At 34.5% G+C, this 22,245-nt stretch overlaps 1 protein-coding gene across 1 annotated transcript in view; it reads right to left on the reverse strand.

Moving 5' to 3' along the window:
- dyl (dusky-like) overlaps window positions 1-21,459 on the reverse strand; it is a 31,956-nt gene extending 10,497 nt beyond the window's left edge. The window contains exons 1-2 of the mRNA XM_034982361.2: window positions 21,238-21,459; window positions 12,024-12,075 (exon numbers count right to left, since the gene is read on the reverse strand). The gene's annotated coding sequence lies outside the window, so the exon portion shown is untranslated. The remainder of the gene's footprint in view (window positions 1-12,023; window positions 12,076-21,237) is intronic.
- Window positions 21,460-22,245: the final 786 nt, after the last annotated feature.

The following is a 22,245-nucleotide window of genomic DNA, read 5'->3' on the forward strand; positions in this document are numbered from 1 at the left end:
TTTGCACTATTATTCAAAAACTATGATGCATAAAAATGAATAAAAATCTGTTTTAGAATGCACAGGTGAAGCCCTTTCAAATGATACCCCACTTGATATAGTTATCTTACTTCGAAAATTGAAAATGCTATTTTTAGTTCATGACCACAATTTAATTTTTTTTGTGTGATGTAACCACAAATTTACGGTTTTCAGATTTTTCCCCTAATGTCTGCTATAAGACCTACCTACTTGCCAAATTTCATGATTTTAGGTCAATGGGAAGTACCCTGTAGGTTTCTTGACAGATCGACAGACAGACAGACAACAAAGTGATCCTATAAGGGTTCCGTTTTTCCTTTTGAGGTACGGAACCCTAAAAAGCTAATGAAATCGGGTCATAATTTCTAAACTACTAAACAGATACAATTTTAGTAGTTTTTGTAATATTTGACAGTCAACTATTACTATCATATTCTGAGCATTAACCATTAGGTACTAGAAATACTTTAACTTTAATTACAAAAATATAAACTTAGAATTTCTACAAAATGATCGATATGCGACTTTATCGTTGGAGGTCAGTCGCCGAACTGGTCAGCGTTGGCATTGGTTGTAGTATATACTATTATTATTATAATATTATGATTATCCTCTGTATGCAGAGGAAAAATTTGTTTGTTTGTTTGTTTCTAATCGATAAACTCTGAGACCTTTACTGTATAGGCATACCTAATTACTTATATGTATGTATATCAAATTACACCCGAGCGAAGCTGGGTGGATGACCTAGTCTATAATCAATCTAAGAAAAGTTTTTCTTAACTAAGTTTTCATTAAAATAGAACTTAAAATATAGCAGCTGCAAGACGAAATTGCACTGCCAAACGTATCTACTCGAGACTTTCCCTAAAATTTCGTAGACATAAAAATCGTAGACCGTAGCGGGCAGCGTAGCATAGCATAATCTTACGTCTCATAAATAGTAGCATTCTTTACATTTTTGGTTTTTAAATTGTTTTTATCCTATTACATATTATAATACAATCTAACAATTAATAGATAATTAAGATCAATACATATTTTAAACTTTGTCTAAAGCCCGTTTATATTTTCGTAACGATAGATGAGGCAATTAATTTTTTTTGCCGTCGATCAATCCGACCGAAACTAGGTTGCAAGCAAGCAAGAAAGTATACCCTCAGGCATTTTCTATTTTCATATAATCTGTAGGAGATATTATAATAATGGCATAGCAGGTGCTGGCGACTTCAATTAAGCGCCAGACCGCCAAATGTAGGGCGACAATCGCGCGATAGATATCAAACCGCTATCCACCCTTGTCGTGTGGTTTAATTCAGAGCACGTACATAAATTAGCCAACGGATAATTAGAAAAGGAGGACTTTAAAATCCAATGCACTATGGAGTTTTTTTTAATTCGATGCGAACACTAGATTTATTATAGCACCTATACGTTGTATTTTGGAACTACAGGATCAAACATTTCATTATTTTCAATCTCTTCAAACTTCAAGATAGAATAATAATTATTGTTATATGAACGCAGCAACAAAATTATTTTCTTTGGATTAAAAAGAATTGTTGTATAAGGTGTTAAATAAGTACCTACCTACTGAGCAATATAAATAGAATTGGAAAGATTATGCAAAAATAAATTAATACGTCCCTCGCTAAATACATCTTTCTTATTTCAGTTGCACTTCTAATTAGATACCTACATAGAGAGGCAAAGATCTATTTAACAATGGGTTATAATAATAGAACCTATTATACGAACTCGATAATTGCAATGCCTAGCTAACTTCTGCCTGAGGCATAAACTGCTGTTGTCTTCTTTCTTTTGAAATAGATTGCTTTATTACTAAGCGAGAGATTGTATTAAACACAAAGAAGCCGGCGGCATCATCCAAGGCATTTGTCTTCAATTATAATTAAAGAATAAGATGTGTTGATTATAATTATTTTATCCTCGTCTGAAATTATACCTTTAGTTTAGAACGGCGTACGTCTACATAAATGATAAAATCTCTTTATTTACACAAAATAAAAGGTTGACATTATTAATTTGGCCTCTTGTTTCCAAACCCCTTCCAGGCTAGCCCGCTTCCATCGTAGATCATCACTTATCACCAGGTGAGATTGCAGTCAAGCGCTAACTTGTATCTGAATATATAAAAAAATTGCTTCCAAAAAGTGAAGTTAGGTATAGTACGGGACAGGTCGAGATACCAAAAGGGGTAGGAATGCCCCACATACCCGCACAGCCCCCGCGCTTACCCAGCGCGGGTGCTGTGCAGGCGTGTGGGGCGTCCCCCCACCTCATACCGCGATTGTCATCTCGACCTGTCGCGTAATATAGGTATACTAAGTTTTTTAAGAGTTTCTCTAAGATCTAACTTTGTATCTAAATGAAAAATTCAGTTTCACAAAAGATGAAAGAGATGATCAACAAAAATTAACATGAGTTGTTACTTTAGCCACCTTACCGAACGGCGAACACTTTCGTTTTCTATTTTAGTAATATGCAAGTCAATACAGCCAGTATCTAGGAACATGCGGATCATATCGTTACATTGGACAATATCTGTGAAATTAGTTAATACTTAGATACTTACACTTTAATTTTGTTACAGTTTAAACTTTAGAAGAACTCATAGAATGCAATATGACAGCTTCCTATTTTATTAAATAATAATTATTAAGTAATTTTATATCCTAAAAGCTGACCCACGAGTCAGATGATCCAAGAGTTAGCGATAATTTAGCTCAACATCTAAGCCTAGCCAAAGCAATAGCGCCGGTGTATTGGTCACCCACTGGACCCGTTTAATGACCACTAGGACGGTGTATATTTTTTTGTAAATATTAATTTTCAGTGGTAGGTTAATTTGTTATTTGTTCTATATACTTATTGTTAAAGTGTTAATTTTGCCAACATTATTTTTGCTAGGATTCTTCAGTTTCATTCAATATGCTTGCTTCGCTAGAACTATGTTTATAGATATTAAGTGTATCTATGTTTATAGATAGTAACTTTTTGCTACTAATTCCAGTTACACATCAGAAAGTCAGACTTAGACAACGTGACGTCATTGATGCACTCAGACGTACTAAAAACGATCTCACAACAATTGTTCCAGTCAGTTTGAAATGCAAGTCTGCATTAATGAATGTACGTGTTTTGGCGAATAATTGGTGGTTTGATCTTTGCTCAGTCACTTTCGGCTCTGATTAACGACGCGCGAGTACTGTGATTTTTAATTACATAGTAACGAGCTGGAACTTTTACTAATTAATAAATAGGAATGCTTGAAAAATCGACTTCTTTCTAACTATTTATGTGCAAGTCGTTAGAAAGTACGCGAGTCCTAATACACATTATTATGTTAGTATGGGCTGAAATGCTTTAAGCGTAAATTGTCAGCAACAACGTTTCCATTTTCAATAAGCTGCTCTGTATAAAAAATAATAGGGATAATCTACATCTTTATTTGTATATAACATTGTAATAATTTTTCTCATTTCTTAACATCACACGCTTAAAGATTTCTCTAGAATTTGTCATCAGCTTTCCGATGTAAAAACAGAAAAATAATCTTGCTCTATTGAAGCGTTGCAAGAATAGCATAATTTGCTAACGTTCCACTATCCAACGAGAATTGAATTATTCTGAGACAAAGATGATATGAAGCCATTGAATTTGTTTTGCCTGCTTTCATTTGTAATGAAAAACTGTCTTCGCGTCACTTTTATTGTGTATGGTGTGGTGTTCCATGGCTCGATGTTTTCACTTAATGGGTCAACGTTCGAATACAGCCATTTACCATTGTTCGGTTTCTCATGGTCTTAGATGTAACTAATTAACGGCTATTGTAAAAGATTAACTTAATTTTGAATTACCTATGTACCTATATTTAACTAAATGATGCCCGCGACTTCATCCGCATAAGTTTCGTTCGATTAAGGTTTATAAGAATCCTGTGGCAACTCTTTGATTTTCCGAGATAAAAAGTAGCATACCTGTCTTTCCCCGGGCTGCAAGCTATCTCTGTGCCTTTCGTCAAATCAAAAACGGGTGTACCGTGAAAATCTGGCATACTGACAGACGGATGCACTAAACATAAATATCATATATAATATATTATAATATATCATATATAATAAAATGTTGATATCTTAATCATAACAACACTTTATTATGCATAAACAACTACAAAAACTGCTCGAAAAAGAAATTCTGTTTTTAACCGCGAGCCGCAGTAATTTGTTGGCGCCTTTTTGTGCTAAATGTAAAAAAATTGCTTTCCGATCACGTACCTATCTACCTTTTCGCGGGTGTTAAAAATAATTATCTTGGCCTAGTAGCCGATTTCAACTAAAACTATAGGTAAGTACTTATGCATTTCACGAATGTGACTCATACATCTATATATTATTGGGTAAGATTAGGCTTTTCATCGGTGTAAAAATATACAAATTGTCGACTGAATTTTTTTAGGCTACGAAAAATCTTAGATCCCATTTTCTTCAAAAAGTCTACAATCTACATACCTACATACATTTTTATTTGTTTTATTTCAATTTTAAATAAAAACCCCAAACTGAAATACACCTTCGTATAGGTGAAGTAAGTACACTTATTTGTACCCTCGCAGTGACTAATTTAATTATGAAAAATATTTTCTTACCAAATTTTTACGTTTCAGAGCGTAACTTTAGTAAAATTCCGAAAGAATTATATAATATAAGGTAGGTATGTACGTATTACAGTTTCTACATGATGATAGTGAAATTTTGTAAGAATTTTATTTTTATTTGAAAAGCGCTACTTACACCTGCCCACGTTTGAATTCGTATTGACCCGTCAATTAGATGATTCGATAAGAAGGACCCGCGCTATAGTCTCAAGGTTACGCCTTACGACACAACACTTTCTCCGCTGCCATAGTTCGTTGCTCTCCAAATTTTGCACCTCTGCATCAATGGTAAACTGCCCAGCTTTACAATCGGATTTATCAATTTGAAACATACAAATTTAGACCCAAAAAAAATAGTGATAAAGCCCAATATAAATAGATCTGAGGGCTCAATTTAGTACCCGTTGAGATTCACGTTCAATGCCCATGTTAATGGCACTGAGAAACGTAACGTGGCCCACTTTCTCTTTTAAGCACACGTAGTCTTTCTCTCGCAAGACAACTCCGAACTTGGTAGAGCGAGATGACTATATGTATAAGAGGCACCCTAGTGGTCGGGCAGCTCGCTTTCTTCACCGCACTTGGCATTAGAAGCGCAAACGCAAAGTCCGGTTACTTTCGTTGGTATGTCGCACTCACAGTAGGTTCTGCGAGCTCTAGTATTTACTATCTTACGCCCACGCACCTATACAATTAACTAGACAGGCAATCGTTGCATAAGTAACCGATTTGTAGGCAAGATAGCGCTTTCTATTACTTAATAATTCAATAAACAATTAGCATACTATAGCGTAACATTGCCGAATAGAGAAAACTTTCCTTATATTATATTATATTGAGTTCACTGTCCGTCAGATCGTGCATGCAAATGACTTTGTAATATGTAGATTATTATTAGTATCAATGTAGTATACAATTTATTATGTCTAAGTATTAAGTTTATTTGCAGACTTACTACTCAGAGAAATGCAGCCAGTATTCTTGGCACCATTCCACGCGGGCATGATTTGTATAGTAATTAGATAAGGCTAGCTTTGTTTTCTTGTAATATTTTCATTTTAGAAAACTACTATATTAATTTAAAACAATACTTAGGTTTTAATGCTCATTTTATTTTTGCTGATTTTGGTACTCTAGATGACATTTCCCGAAGTCCTGATCCTGACCTATGCTCGATAGTCGACATTATATCGCCCGAACAAAATGCGGTGCTAATCGGTTCTGGTTCTGGCTTAGTAGAAACTAGTTAGAGAAATGGGCTATAAAATTGCCGTACTTATATAGGTACTTAGATACCTACCTGTTATAGTGAGTACAGTGAGTGAGTGAGATTTTATCACTGTACAACTAAACTCAGCTGTTATCGATAAAAAAGATTGATTGAGAATACCACAGACTAGGAGACAGTATTAATTTACACTTTTGCATGTCACGGTACATTATTGTAACCTATATGCGGTCGTTTAAATCCACAACCTACGCGCCAACATAAAGTAGAGTAAAAGTTAGAGCTTAGGTATAAATAAACTGCACTTGTCAATAGTCGCGTGTAGTTTATTAGGTAGCGCTAGCTAATGAAAAACATGCTAAACCATAAGAGCCATTTCCGTACTTCTAAGAAACTGGCCTGGTTTCCCTCCGTAATCTGCATAACCTGTTCATAAGACGCTGTCTCTCAGTGTCAAAAACTGTTATAAATCAATGCATGTTTTTATATGATAAAATCTTTATAATATATAAATCTGGGTCTTTTTAAAATATCAGTTTAGTTTTCCTGGGGCTCCTCGGCACTTACGATACAAATTAAGTTTGTTTGGAGCGCGCTATGAATAAACTACCTTTTTACCAGCGCTTGGCTGCAATCAGACCTGGTGGCAAGTGATGATGCAGCCTAAGATGGAGCGCTTGCCTAGATGATGCCTATTCACTCTTGACTTGAAGGTACCCTTGTTATAATTGAAGGGTAAAACTGATGTTGGAGGGGCGTTTCAAATCCTAACGATTCGAATTAGAAATGAGAAGGCAAATTGCTTTGTACTCCTTCTTAAACGACTTAGAAATCCAAAGATCAATAGAGGATAAAAAATAAAAATACAAAATTTACCAATGTGGTGATGGGTTCTGTTCTGACATATTAAGTAGTATCTCACGACCAAAATATTACCTAGGTATATTATCTAGTAAAATATAGAATTCCTATCTCTTTCATTGATCTTGTCTATTGGTCTTGCCATTGCCATACAGGTCTTTTTTCAGGTCAGATTTTCTTGAAGGCTTAAACAAAATTATTTTTTGCCGAATTTCGCAACCGTAAACAATACTCAATAAGCGATGATAGCCTAGTGATTACGATATCGGCCTCCTATTTTAAGGGTTGTGAGGTTCAATCTTGAGAACGCACCTCCACTTCTTGCTTTTCGGGGTTATGTGTATTTTCAGTAATTGAATATCATTTGCTTTAACGGTGAAGGAAAATGTTGCGAGGCAATATGCCAGCGACTATCATGGCCAAACCTTTCTTTTTTCTGAGACGAGACCCGTGCTAAGTAAGCTGGTGCGGCGATGGGTTGATGATTAATGAAAGTTGAAACAGAATACTCAAGCAAGTACCTATCTATATCAGTGAAGAACATTGCAACGTTTAGATTGCTTTAGTATCGATTAGAAAAGCGAACAAGCTACAATTAACGTCCAATAGAAGGCCCGACATCTAGTCTCCCAATATTACCATTCCCGACCAGCCGGAACTTCTAAACGGAGAAAACTGTCTTCCTCACTGCAGTGCGCATTTCGCGACATCCGACGCCCGACTATCGGTTTACAACTGGAGATATCGCTGCTTGCTATAAAAACCAAGCTCTTTAGCAGGTAGTTATTTATATCTCTCAGATGTAAAAAATCTAACAGACGGCAAAACATCCTGTCATATAAATGTAAATGATCTTAATTAAATTTCACTTGTAAGTCTAAAAGTTTGTCAAGGCTTGAAGAAAGAAGCTGATTTCCATGATATAGTCACAAATATATGAACTAGAATATAACGAAAATATTGAGCTAATCATTTATCTAACATTATCGTCGTTTAAATTAATGATAAGTGATAAGTAAGTGCAGATAATTTTTTTATAGGCTCTCCATGGCTCTTCAAGATTATACCTATATATAATTGTCAACGTAGTGACGTAATGCAAAAAATCGGCCCAGTGCGAGTCAGATTCGCGCAACGAGGGTTCCGTATCCAGGTGTTTTTTTTCGACATTTTTTACGATAAATCGAAAACCATATCCATAAAAATAAATAAAAATCAGTTTTATAATTTACATGTAAATCCTTTTTATATGATATCCCATTTGGTATTGTAGTTATCATATTTTAAAAATTGAAAAACTAATTATTTGTTTATGAACACATTTTTTTTTGGTGCTGTAACCATAAATTCACGGTTTTCCGATTTTTCCTTTTACTTGTGCTATAAGACCTACCTACCTGCCAAATTTCATGATTGTAGGTCAACGGGAAGTACCCTATAGGTTTTCTTGACAGACACGACGGACGGACAGACAGACAGACAGACAATGAAGTGATCCTATAAGGGTTCCTTTTTTCATTTTGAGGTGCAGAACCCTAAAAATGTAGAAATCAAATTTAACTGGGATAAGTACAGGAAGAAATGAAATAAAGCTGTAATTTTCTTTTTTATAAGGTAACCAAGAACATACCAGTAATGACAACGTAATTAATAATTTATACGCACGTACATGAAATATGTCGATAGAATGAGGTCAGCGCAGGCGCCTCCGCGGAAGAGAAAGTCGGATAATGTCTCAAGGACGAGGGGAACTGGCGAGTGCGACGCCCGGTTGCGTAACAGCGTGAGATAATTGACGCGCGTGAAGCCCTCCGAATGGACTAAGAGCCTGTGAGGGCCAGACCTTCGTTATTTTATAAAAGCTGAAAGTTTCTATGCGCATTCCCTATGTCCCCAACACAGGGAGGGACGCGTCAGCGGCTATGAAGTTTGTATCATGGTGGCTTTGGCAGATAACAGGTAACAAGACGTATACAATCTTTCGTCAAACTATAACGTCTAATTTTTTATATTGTCTTCGGAATAGTATTAGATCTTGTTATGCATTGCCAGACACTTAGATTGTGGCAACCCCCTGCCAGACTCCTTTAAACTTTAATATGTCTATACTAAGTGTCTGACAATGCATGATGTGATTTCTAATACTATTCCGAAGATAATATAAAAAAATTGACTTTATACTTTGACGAACGTTAGTACGTCTTTGTTACCTGTTATCTCCCAAAGCCACCATGATCCAAACTTCATAGTCGCCGATTGTTCCTCCCTGTGTTGGGGACAATGCGCAGAGAAACTTACAGCTTTTATAAAATAACGAAGGTCTGGTCCTCACAGGCTCTTTCTCTAGAACTATTGTGTTGAAATCATAATGCGGATACCGATTTAAGGATGATGAGTTCACCGAGCTACTTCGTCTGTAGCCGAATAGGCAACGCTTTCACTCGTTTTTTCTATGAGTGAGTTGCATCATTTTAATGGTTTTATAACTAGATGATGCCCGCGACTGCATCCGCGTGGATAAAGGTTTTTCGATTCCGATGGGAACTGTTATACTTTCCGAGATAAAAAGTAGTACATGCCCTCCTCGGGATATAACTCATCTCTGTAGCAAATTTCATCAAATTGCACAGATGGACCGTGAAAGCGTAATAGACAAACAGATGGACGCACAGACAGACATACTTTCGCATTTATAATATTAGTAAGGAGGATATGGATATCTAGGTCCTTATCTATTATATCTTGATCTATTTTAATCAAAGAAGGCTACTTGTAATGTTTTACTCGTAAATATGCAGTGATGTTCATGTTGTTTCACGTCACAGCTAAGTTTCTTATAAAGTAATAAGTATTCATAAATACAATATTAATTTTTTTTAAACGACAAATGAGGCTTGAAAACGTAACATAACGTAACGTTTTAAAAATAAAGAGACCTACTGGCGCCTCACTACGATGTATTTACATAGCAAGTTATCATCATCTGTATATATCTAAATTCAAAGACCTGACTGAATGACTGACTTATACATATATCAACGCACAGCCTAAACCGCTGGTTTATATAGTTCATGCGGATAAATTCATGAATAAAATCTAATTAAATCAATAAACGTTCAGTGAAGTTCGGCCGTGGGTAAGTTAATAAAATTATCTGGAACTAGTTTATGCTCGTGACTTCGTCCGCGTGGACTACACAAATTTCAAACCCCTATTTTATCCCTTAAGGGGTTGAATTTTCAAAAATCCTTTCTTAGCGGATGCCTACGTCATAATAGCTATCTGCATGCCAAGTTTCAGCCCGATCCGTCCATTAGTTTAAGCTGTGCGTTGATAGATCAGTCAGTCAATGCTTTTATATATTTAAGAAGAAGAAGATTAGATAATTTTATTTTTAATAGTTTTCTAAAGATTATTTAGTACTTTTAGTACTACCTACTATTAATACTTTTGATTGGTTCGTTGGTTAAACAGATCATTTAATGTTTATTATCTTTGGTTTAAAATCTAATGTGAATGGATGTAAGAAGGTATATTACACGAATTACGATATTATCGCACTTGAGCGTGAAGTGAGACGGGAGTAATTTTGTCGTCCTTATAAAAGACTTCAACGCAAGCAGAGCTGAAATGTAAATCAATGTTAAGATGATGATATTTAAATACTGCGACTAGTATCTTTAAAACCTTCGATGAAGAATTATATCGATGATCAAAACTTAATCCATATCCACCACTAATATTATAAAGTCTGTCTGTCTGTTTACTATCTTTTCATGGTCCATCCGTTTAACCGATTTTTATGAAAGGTAAAGAGACACAGCCCGGAGACAGAAGAAGCTACTTTCTATCCCAAAAAACCAAAGGGTTCCTAAGGGTTACTGAATAAAAATACATATTTAAAAATTTCGGTACTTCCAGTAAGTGAATCTTGGCCAAGTGGTCAAAGGCGTTCCAGAAGTGATACCCGATGGTGACGTAGCAGGTTTGAAACTTGTTGGTTCCGCAATTTTCGATAATTATGTACTTATATTATTTAAAATTATACAGTTCGCACGGGATTTTTAGAAATCCTAAAACAAAGCTACGAAGTCGCGGGCATCATCTAGTTATTTAATAAGAAGTTAATGATGCGGTATGTAATACACTTAGGTAATAAATTTATAAATACGTGAAACAATGGAGAAACTGGTCGCAATACGAGTGATCCTTTAGAGCACTTTCACTGGCACGCATGGCCTCCAGATTATTGCGTAACCGGCCTCAGCCTCACTTGCACTGAGGTAATTACCGCCGGAGAAAGTCGAATATTTTGACTAAGAAATGATCAAGCGAACATGAAATATCGCAGCTGTTTCCGCATATTAACGAACGTTGCGCAATTCCGTTTTTATTCATGTGTCTTCTGTTTTAGTTGATCGGTGAGAAGAAAAATGGCCTACCAATAAATCAGTTACATTTGACGTTAGAAGCGTTGAATAGGCATTTATTGAATACATTATACATTCATTCATCAATACGTAATACGTATAGATAATTTATCCGGTCGTATTTAAAGACGTAGTTTTATTCTAAATAATATCTGTCCTGGCTTTACTCACGTGTTTAGTCGACGTTAGCCCGTAGTCGAACGTAGTTTTATTTTCAAAGAATACATTTGCCTCTACTGCATTTGTGAATTTTTTTTTGCAAAAATTAAAAGATTACAGTAACCACTAAAAATAAATATAGGTACTTAAATCTAAACTATTGATTTAGATGTGGAATTCCGCGGGTTGCGGATTTTTATGATGCTAATGAATTATATGCGGTAACTTAGGCTGATAAAGAGGCGTCGAATAAAATTGCATCCGGCTGTCAGCAAAATTGTGTTGTAGATAAAAGTTTTTATTATTAATATAAGGTCTATCGACTTTCTTGCCGATACTTGTCTATAGAAACAACATTCCTACACAAATTAAAGATATAGCATCTACAACCGATGATAGATTAACAAAGTAATTAAAATTGGTCTATTTAAAAATTCTTAAATATGGCTATTTGAATAAATACAATCTTGTTTCAATCATATAACTTTGATTGAATATTTTTATATACTACTTATAGGTAGCGAGTAAAATAAGCAGGCAGGTCACCTGCCTATTACTAAGTGTTACCACCACCCATGTACATTTGTTTACACTAAAATCTTTAAATTATAAATAATGGAAAATAATTTCAAAAGATTATACGTACAAAATATGTTTTTGGTGTCATATATTTTGTCTCCAATCACAGTCGAGAAAACCTGAAACAAGAAGAAAACATTGTAGGTAGGCAAGATATATTTTTGACATACTTAAGTGTAACCTTTCAAGTTAAGTGTGCAACTTGTCATTTAGTAGTTCCGAGAAAAGGCCGTGTTTGAAACCGCGCAAAACTTGAAAAATACAGTATTTAGTAAAAAAACAAAATACAGACGAAGTATATAGAGAGATAGTTCGAAAAACTGACAGAGGGTCCCAAGGTCCCAAAATGGTGACCTCGCACTGGATAGCGAGCGTTAGAAGGTTCCTCACTAGAATGAAACTAGAAGGGCATACGCCCTTCTTGTTTGATGCCCGCCTGCCACGCTAGCCCATTGCGTAAACTATAATAGAACTATACCATATCACAATATATTTGCTACATTTTTTTTAAATAGTCCTATATAACGATAAAACAATGCTAACTACTGTCCAGTGTACATGCTATAATGCAATCATTACTCTTCTACTCGCTTTATCTATAAAAATCTTATAACAATCAAAAAGTTATCTGATGCACTGTCAGTTAGAGAAATCCTCCTTTTGTCGTTGTAGTGGAAACACAATGAGTTTGCGATAACTCAACTTCCCGTGTTTACGGAAATGAAAGTAAAAGTTTGATATGTGTCACTATTGTCACTACTAACAATAGTGTCTTGACAGGTCTTGACTCTTGGCCGTAGTCAAACAAAGCCTCTTTAATTATCCCTTCAAAGTAATTACCTTGTGTGATATAATTATTACATACTATAATTACTATAAGGGCTTTGAGTGCTTCCGTTATATCGTTAAGAAGTTAATGGTTATTTTCCATTAACAATGCGCATAGCAATATAATTAGGCAATTTTACAGTAACGATTGAGTTGTCACTTGTCGTTCAAACGGAGTTGCAAAAGCTCTACGAACTTTACGAACTTCTACGAGTATCCTTTCTGTCATTGTAGTGGTAAATTGTAATCCAAACAAATACGTAGTAGTACTTCCAAATTCTTTGAATCCAAAAGATAGGTTAGTCGACATATGACCTATTCGCAAAATGCCTTGTAGTCGTAAAAGTATAATTTCGTGATAGGCCTTATTCGGAAAATACCCTATTCGCGGAATACCCGACTTTATTTAAGACTTATTCGTACAATGGGAAACTTTTATACTTATTCAATTAAGTACCTACATTATTAAAAACAGTAAGATTACTGTTTTTAATAGTGTAATGTATTAGGTAATTTTAGTTAGTAGGAATATAAATAATCATAATAATAATAAACTTTTAAAGTTCACATTAAATTACTTTCTATTTAAATTATTTTACACAAACCCAATCGAATTAGCTCTAAATTCGAACGTTTTTTTTTAAAGTAAGGTAAGTAAGTAAAGTAAAATAAATCTAAATATTAATTATATTTTTTTATGAGATCTATTTACGTACACTGTATTGTATAGTGTAAGTAAATAGATCTAATAAAATAGGTAAAATTTCTTAGTACAAATACAAGATGAAAGTGGTGAAATCTCAAACGAGTCGCGAGAAATCGTTGCCATAATAAATAATGCACTAGTTCAGTCAAGGCAGCCCTTCCTTAGTTCATCTGGCTTAACCAGTTCCAACAGGCGTGTACTTTGAAAACTCGCGCAGTTTTCAAAGTACATAGACATATTTAAAGTAGAATTCCATGGCAATTAATGGAATTATTGCACTTTAGTTTTCTAGATGAATAAACTCATTTTCGCTTATAAAACTTACGTACCTATACCTACCTATTCTTTCATAGGTACATTAATACATACACAGGTTACAAAATAAATTGCTGATGGTAAGTAAATCCTTTTGACATAACAAAAATTACTTCAAAAAATCTTCTTCATTATTCAACAAGAGCGTGCTAAAACGAAAGTGTAGGTACAAAGTAAATTTCTTGACATGAAAATACTGATTGTCGATCTCTATGTTTAATAATCGTATACTTAATGTTATCTACCATCGATCGTAATAATTGAAAGACAAATGCTTCAATTGCGTGTCTAATGGGCAATTTTATTCTCATATAAGTTTTCCAATTCTATTCATAGTAAGTATAAGAATGTATTCTTATTACTTATGCGAATACTTTGTTGACAAATGATACTTGGAGTATACAATGTTCCCACTCATAAAGTAAACAAACTAAACGATGTAAAACTATGCTCAAAATCGTTAAGAATATAATACAAAAGATTAGAAAAAACTTTGTTTGTTTTTTTATTATTCTTATTTAATAGAATTTTTATTACTTACATGTTATTTACGAATATTTTTCCATAACCCAGATAGTTCAAGTATAAGTTATTGCCATTTAGTGACAAAAAGCTCTACGCATGCAAACAAATATTTTTCGATTTTTTATACTTATTTTTTAACGATAAATTTGAGCTCAGTTTCGCGTTAGTTTATACTTTTCATGCACTTTATGATTGCCTTGACTGGGCACATTGTATAAATACCTACAATAAGGTTCCTTAGGTAAAGAGTAGGCATTAGATACCTACTCGTAGGTTAGTAAAATGTAAAAGAGAAAACGAATGCAATTAATTATTATTCTCATTGTGGCTTTTATATGTATGTTGGTATATTTGGTTGGGTTCTGAAAGATTAATAACAGAAACACAGGGAGAAAGTGAGTTGGATTATTTTGCTCCAATTATGCTGCTTGTATTTTTGTGAATAACTTTTATTACCATAACAATAAGTGCACAATTATAAAATTAAGTAAGAAAGTTTTCGTTTCGTTATCTCTAATTGCGCTCTTGAACAATAGGAGCATAGTTACATATTTACTTAATATAAGTATTTAAGTCGTTTTGTTCTTTTTAGAATTGAGACTTTATCCACGCACGACGCTATTGTAAAATTATTACTTATTGTTGAAATAAAACTAGATTGTTAATATATTTAAATTGAAAAATGATAAGAAATTGAGTACCTACCTAAGTATATTCTTTTACGTAGGTAAACAACAAAGTTTAAGGTTATTAATTTACAAAACAAGTCCACTGAGTTACTCAAACTACACTGAGTTACCTGTAAAATTACATGTAGGTAAGTATTTATGTTCTTACTTTTTAATTTTACTTGAACTTAATCACACATTGCGTTTGATTTCACTTTCAAAAATGTTATCACAGCGATTAAAGCGATTATTTTATCTCGCTTCTTTAAATTTTATAATTCAAGACTGTGAATACAAGAAACAAGCTTTAGGAAAACCCCGCCTGCGGTTTGAACTGCATCTTTTTCAGCCTGCACATTAAAGTGCATAAAAATTAAAATGTGCCCAGTGACACTCGCGCCATCGAGACGAATCTAATGACGTATTATTTATCAAAATCGGTTGAGCCGTGGAGTAGTGACGAGTGGTCATAGGAACGGACATTCACCATACAGTAAAACTTAATATAAGTATCTCTTTTGGGTTTCGCCGTAGTCGGGTAAAAACAAAATCAGTTTTGATTTGCAAGATATCTCCTTTTGTTAAGCTGATAGGCAATATTATGCAGGCCTTTGATTAAAGAGAAATTTACATAGTTTTTTCTCCCACTGAGTAAAAGGCAAGTTTTGAAATATAGGGGCTCTATCATCTCCATACTGCAGAGTTTTATTTATACGGGCATACTTCAGTCACGTATTAACATCCTCGTTTAAAATACTTTTACATATATTGCTAGCTCAAAATTGAATTATGGAGGCACTTTCTAGTAATTCAGCATTACGAAATTGTTTTACAATTATTGCACTACACTATTTTTAATATGTATATTCTACTAATTATGTAGGTATTTTATGCAAAGATATATTAAACTATTATTGACCTCTTTGATTTTATTTAAACTGGCTTATGCTCGCGACTTCGTCCGTGTGGACTACACAAATTTCAAACCCCTATTTTACCTCCTTAGCGGAAGAATTTTCAAAAATCCTTTCTTAGCGGATGCCTACGTCATAATAGCTATCTGCATGCCAAATTTCAGCCCGATCCGTCCAGTAGTTTGAGCTGTGCGTTGATAGATCAGTCAGTCAGTCACCTTTTCGTTTTAAATATTTAAGACTTGTGGATATTACGTTAAAAACAATTTCTACTAGTCTTATTATTTACAGATATCGGGTACATCATCACGATATAATTGATAGTTTCGATGAGTTAGATCTTTTTAATTTTAAACATCCAATACGTTCTCTCGTATCTAGTGGCTCATTTCCCAGGCAAAAGAAAGGAGCCCTACTTGTAAACTATGCCTCGCAACAATAACCGATGCTCCCGCGCATGATGCGATCGCAATGCAATTAGTGCTTGTTCACGTTAACTCGCGGGCGCGGTAGCGGGAGCGTATATCTATGAGCGTTGCCCAATTTCATGTTCTTTCACTGAATGTATTGTTATAGGACTGCTCAAAAAAGGAGTGTAGGTACCTTATGATTTCAGGGTTCATGTAGGTTTCTTTGTTTCTAAATACCGGAACTGGGTTTATGGCGTATCGTTAAAATTCTTACAAATCATCCCGAGTGATACTGGCTATAAATATTTTGAAAAAAATAATGTAGGTATTTTTCAGATACGAAAGAGCTGTCGTGTTTTTTATTTTTTAGTTACTCTTTATTTAAAAAAAGAAAAATGATTTTTAAAGTAGCGCCCATAATTTGTGCGGTGTGACGGCGTATAAATCGTAGGTGCGATTACAGTGCAGACTTTGCAAAAAGCTCCCGTCACCGCGCCGCGCCCCGCCTGCAATATGTACATGAACAAGTACGAAGTTTTCCATGATCATTTATGCTAGATAGTTGCTTGAGCAGTCACATTAGTTGTAAAGATGCAATTAAGATAAACAATTTCTATGCAACAATACAATTAGCGTTATCGTTATGTAGGCCGTTATCTTTATTTTATGTGCTTTACGATTCATTCATGATCAATTCATAGCTACGATTAATCCCACATCAAATTCTCGAAATTTCTTTTACAACTAAGTACAATTATTTTAAGAAAAATAAGAACAGCAATAGTAGTTGGTTACAAGTATACTTCATAATTCGTTATTTATAGCCGTATCCCTCATTTCTGAGGGTCATGATCTCTTTCATCCACACGTCCCAACTCCCACATACCTATGGCACTATATTTTTTAATTAAAGGACGTTCTTCTTTTTTTAAATAAAAAACTACATCTAACAGAAAAAAACTTTTTTTATAAAATTTAGCTTAAATAAAACATGGTAGAAAAATCGGAATCAGAAATGTTGAGCAGTATTTTTCGCCGTTCCCAATACATGGGGCAAGTAATTATGTACTAGTGTTTACGACTGACAGAATCTTGTCGAAGAACCGGCTCGTGCTAACTAACCCGCTTCTGCTTGTCAAAACTACGAGCTTTCCAGCCCTAACCTAAATTCATTATGTTCAATATCGTTTAACTTAATTGTTAAGATGGATATCATATAATTTGATAGAGATAGTTGGACTAAAATAAGGTAATAAATCATAAAATTACGACAAATATCGACAAAAATAGAAATTCAAATACACTTTTACGTAGTTCGTAAAACTGTGCTTTTGAACCGGCAACAGAATCTAGGTAGGTATATATACCACTTGGTATAGTTATCTTACTTTGAAAATTGAAAATACTAATTATTTGTTCACGAACACAATATTTCAATTTGTTTTTGTGATGTAACCACAAATTTACGGTTATCGGATTTATTATTGTCCTATAAGTCCTACCTATCTAAAAAATCATGATTCTAGGTCAATAGGAAGTACCCTATAGGTTTTCTTGACAGACACGACGGATAGACGGGCAGACAGACAGACAGACAATAAAGTGATCATATAAGGGTTACTTTTCCTTTAGAGGCACGGAATCCTAAAAATCAGGAAAAGCTCTTTTTCAAGTATTCAGTTTACAATAATTATCTATAATTATTAGATATTATTATAGACAAAGCACGCAACAATTTTGACACAAGATAATTTAGGCTAATAGTTTTAGGTGTTACAATTTTCAGCTTTTATGGATCTGGATTCTGGACATATCGTGATCAATCAATGAGTAGTACTTAGCTTTTAAATATAAAAAGACAGAAGAGATATAATATTTCACTTATAAAGCTGTAGATAGGTACATTGTCTTAAAAGCCACAAATTATTATTATCGATCACCTTTCTTTTAGCCTTCAGGCTTGTTATATACCAAGTCGAGTAAGATAACAAGTGTATTAGTCGAACAAGTCAGGTGTAAAGATGGCATAGGAGTGGCGTGGAGTAGCATGGATCTGACACACTGACTCGCTTTCCATTAGCGCGCCGCACCGTCCGGCCACATGCCACGCATCTTATATAAATACTACTTGTAAACGAATGGCTAGTGCCAAAAATGTTTAATCTAATTAATATAAGTATAAAAGGAAAAGGTGACTGACTATTGACTGACTGACTGATCTATCCACGCACAGCTCAAACTACTGGACAGATCGGGCTGAAATTTGGCATGCAGATTTTTTGAAAATTCAATCCCTAAGGGGGTAAAGGGGGTCACACCTGATGGGAAGTGATGATGTGGCCTAAGGTGGGACGCGTTTACCTAGAAGATGCCTATTCACTCTTGTTTTAAAGATACGACTTTATTGTCGATCTTATAGGAGAACTGTGTAAAGTTCAATTCAGTTCATTATTCCTGAGTGACAGGCTATATATTTTTTTAAATTCGAGATCCCTTCGAAAATCGTAATAAGCTACCCGTGCGTAGCCGGGGCGGGTCGCTAGTTGGTAGAATAAATACAAAAGTTTTGTGTGAATTGGTACCTACTTAACTAATCAAAGCTTTGAGTCTTTTTTCTGAAAGTTGTAGATTGTGTCGTCAATGATGTAAGTACAAAATTGTTTAAGCGAACATGCACTTTATGCTCAGAATAAATCTGTAGAAATACAAACCAATAGGTAAGTATAGTCAAAAGCTAATACCGTGCGTTATGAATGCTGAGCTTATAGTCGCAAATTTATTATTGTATTGGAGAATTAAATACAATCTTCAATAAGTTTTCAGCTATGTATATATCATACTTATGAACACCGCATCTAATTTAAATTATAAGTCGACGTGAATTAAAACTCAACATACTCATTAACGCTTTCACCGTGACATTTCCGTTTTATTCGAGAATTTATCTCGTAAATATGAAATCTATCAGAGAAAGTGACGATTCATAATAATTATGACGTAAACTCTACTTGTAATATTTTTTTCTAGGCATCATTTTCAACTGCTCGCTTTGGAAATCGCAAAAATAATGTTGTTATGATGAAAAGCTCTTTAAAATAATCCTTGAAGGTGACAGAACACCGTGACGCTCCATTGTTATGAAGTCAGTGCATTTGAACAATAGAATGGAAATCCCTACTGTATGAAATTTCGTAATTTAAACTACATATTTCGTAACCTACAGTTACATATCCGTTGCAGAGATAAGCAAATTGCAAATACGCGACGAAGCAACAGAAATTTAAAAATATGTATGTCCTTAGACACCGTTTTTCCATTATAATAATGGGGTTTTGTTACGTAAGTCACTGCTAAAGCAACATTATAAATATCCATCTATGATCTATGAGAGTTAAAAGCAATTTATCTCTGCAAACTTTTATTTATTTAAAAAATAACGAATAGAAATGACACTTCAATTTTTTCTCATACAACAAAAATCGCCACATTTGCTAGAACAGCTATTATGTTTAAGCTTTTCATAGTCATTATGTAGTTTAAAAAAAAAAGTCTAAGCCAGGAATTGATTTTTAGAGGGTTGAAATTTGGACAACAAAGAATTTTTACCAGGGTCAAATTTCCATATATTATGACCCATTACTTCTATCCTCATTGCACTCATTTTGCTACTTTTATGCCCAACGACATTTCTGATATATTTTGTCGTGGCCTAAAAAATAGTTGTAGGTAGGTACTATTCCATAGGCTTTTCAAAAATATTTTTAGAATATGTTATGATCATATAAATACTACGTAGACATTGAGTGATTTAATAGAGATAATCTTACTTTGAGTGCGAAAATCATGTTTTGTCAAGGAAACCTAAGGACGCGCCGCGACTGTTCGCGATTGTAAAGGCAAGGTCTTCAATTCCACAAACGCGTACGTTGCTTCGACCATTAGATAATGTTACGAGTGCAAGGCGTTTACACCTTTACGTTTGTACACGGACTCCTACCGAAAAACATAATATATTAAATAATATTAATCACATCTGTTTCCATTAAAATTGCATCTTGTTCGAGATAAAATTAAATAATTTTTGTTAATAAATACAATAATCAATTTAAAATATTTATAAAGTGATTTTACAAATTGGAATGTTTACAAGTAATTTCACATATTAAAGTAAACGAGAAACCCCACAGTATACCTATAAAACGCGAGCTCTGTAACGACTGACCTACTTTCCACACCCGGCATCCACATATCGCCTCTAGAGAATCTCCTCGCGAGCATCACTTGACGCTTACTACACGCAAATAAAGCATACTTTTAAACGAATAATCCACAGAAGCCGGCTGTTGGCGGTAAAAACTGTTCAACACATGCAAATACGATTTTCAAACGTTGCGGATACGTAAAAGATAATATTTGTAGCAAGTGAAAGTAAAATTATGCAACTTTCTAAAGGTGATTAACTATAGACCGCAGATGATAAAACTTATTCGAAAAGTATCTGCATCAAAATTATTAAGATAAATCTGTTTTTATACTATTGCCTACTTATTTTTTATCTGTATCTGTATTTCTACCAACAGGTTTGAAAAGAAAGTTACATTATTTTTAATATTTCTCTCTTGATTAAACAGCGTTTAATTAGAGACTTGAAGAAAGTATTATAACAAATTTATCTATTTATTATTAATTTGCGATCATTACTTTAATAGTTCTTAAACTATCCTGGATTTTTATAAACCAATAGCTATGATTATAAAGCCTTTATACTATAAAAAGGTAAACCTTATTTTGAAATAAAATCCTGAATACCACAAACCGGCAAAGGCTATCCTCAATGTAAAGTAACGCTTTTGGTACACACGTGCACTTTTCATCACCAACTACGTTAATTTCATACACATATCCATATCTGTACCTTTTCAGGTGAGCTTTCAATGCAGTAAGAGTTGGAAGAAACAGTTTCAGGATAACACAGCGAGCTACCGATCACTGTTCCAGTCACACAATCACAATATCACAGTCTGTACGGGGTGTCGGGCACTTTCGTTTTCGCGGGTGAAGGATGCGCGTGCGCGGGTGCAGCAATGTAAAGCGGACTGGTCGCGGCGGCCGGCGCCCGCCATGTTTTATACGCGAGAAAGTTTCATCCGCACCTGCGACGTTTCCACTGAGCTTCTATCCCGGATCGAGCAGTTTTGGCGCGGATTTGGATTTTGAAATTATGACGCCATTCATGTCACCGCGATGACTGAACACGTGCGTAGGCATGAATGAACGAAATTTCTTAACAGCGCATTTTGAAATATTTTCTTTGACTCATTGTCGTACATAAAACCCAACACCGGGAAGAATGGCGTGCGGATGAGGAGCCCTATAATATAACCACACAACGGATGAGCAAGGCTAATGGAGAAGAACGACAGTAAATAAAAGCTCTAAATGGTTACTCGCATTGCGACCAATTTTTTGATCGTTTTACGTATTCATAAATATTACCTGAGTACCGCATCATAAACTTTTAATTAAAAAACTAGATGATGTCCGCGATGCGACTCCGTATGCTTGGTTTATACTAGGAACTACTAGTTGAGTTTATTGGCTGCACTATAACGCAATAAGGCTACGATATAACAACCTAACATTCATTGAGAATTATAAAATGCGTAGAAGTTACATGAGTGTTTAAAAGCTCTTTCACTTCCATATGGGACTGCATCATCATTTACGATCTGATAAGATTTGTAGCCTTCTCTACATTTCCTAAGAAGGCACCAAGTAATTCTGCTAGTGCGGAAAATTGATAAGCGGGTTTTAGTATAAGTAATTCTAAACTTTAATACTAATGGAGGTTGCAAAGCGTTCCTACTCATTCACATAAGTGTTTTTGAAAGTGTCAATATTGAAGCACTGAATTTTCACTTTT

Source organism: Maniola hyperantus, chromosome 2 (genome assembly GCF_902806685.2).
Source record: "Maniola hyperantus chromosome 2, iAphHyp1.2, whole genome shotgun sequence".
NCBI lineage: Eukaryota > Metazoa > Arthropoda > Insecta > Lepidoptera > Nymphalidae > Maniola > Maniola hyperantus.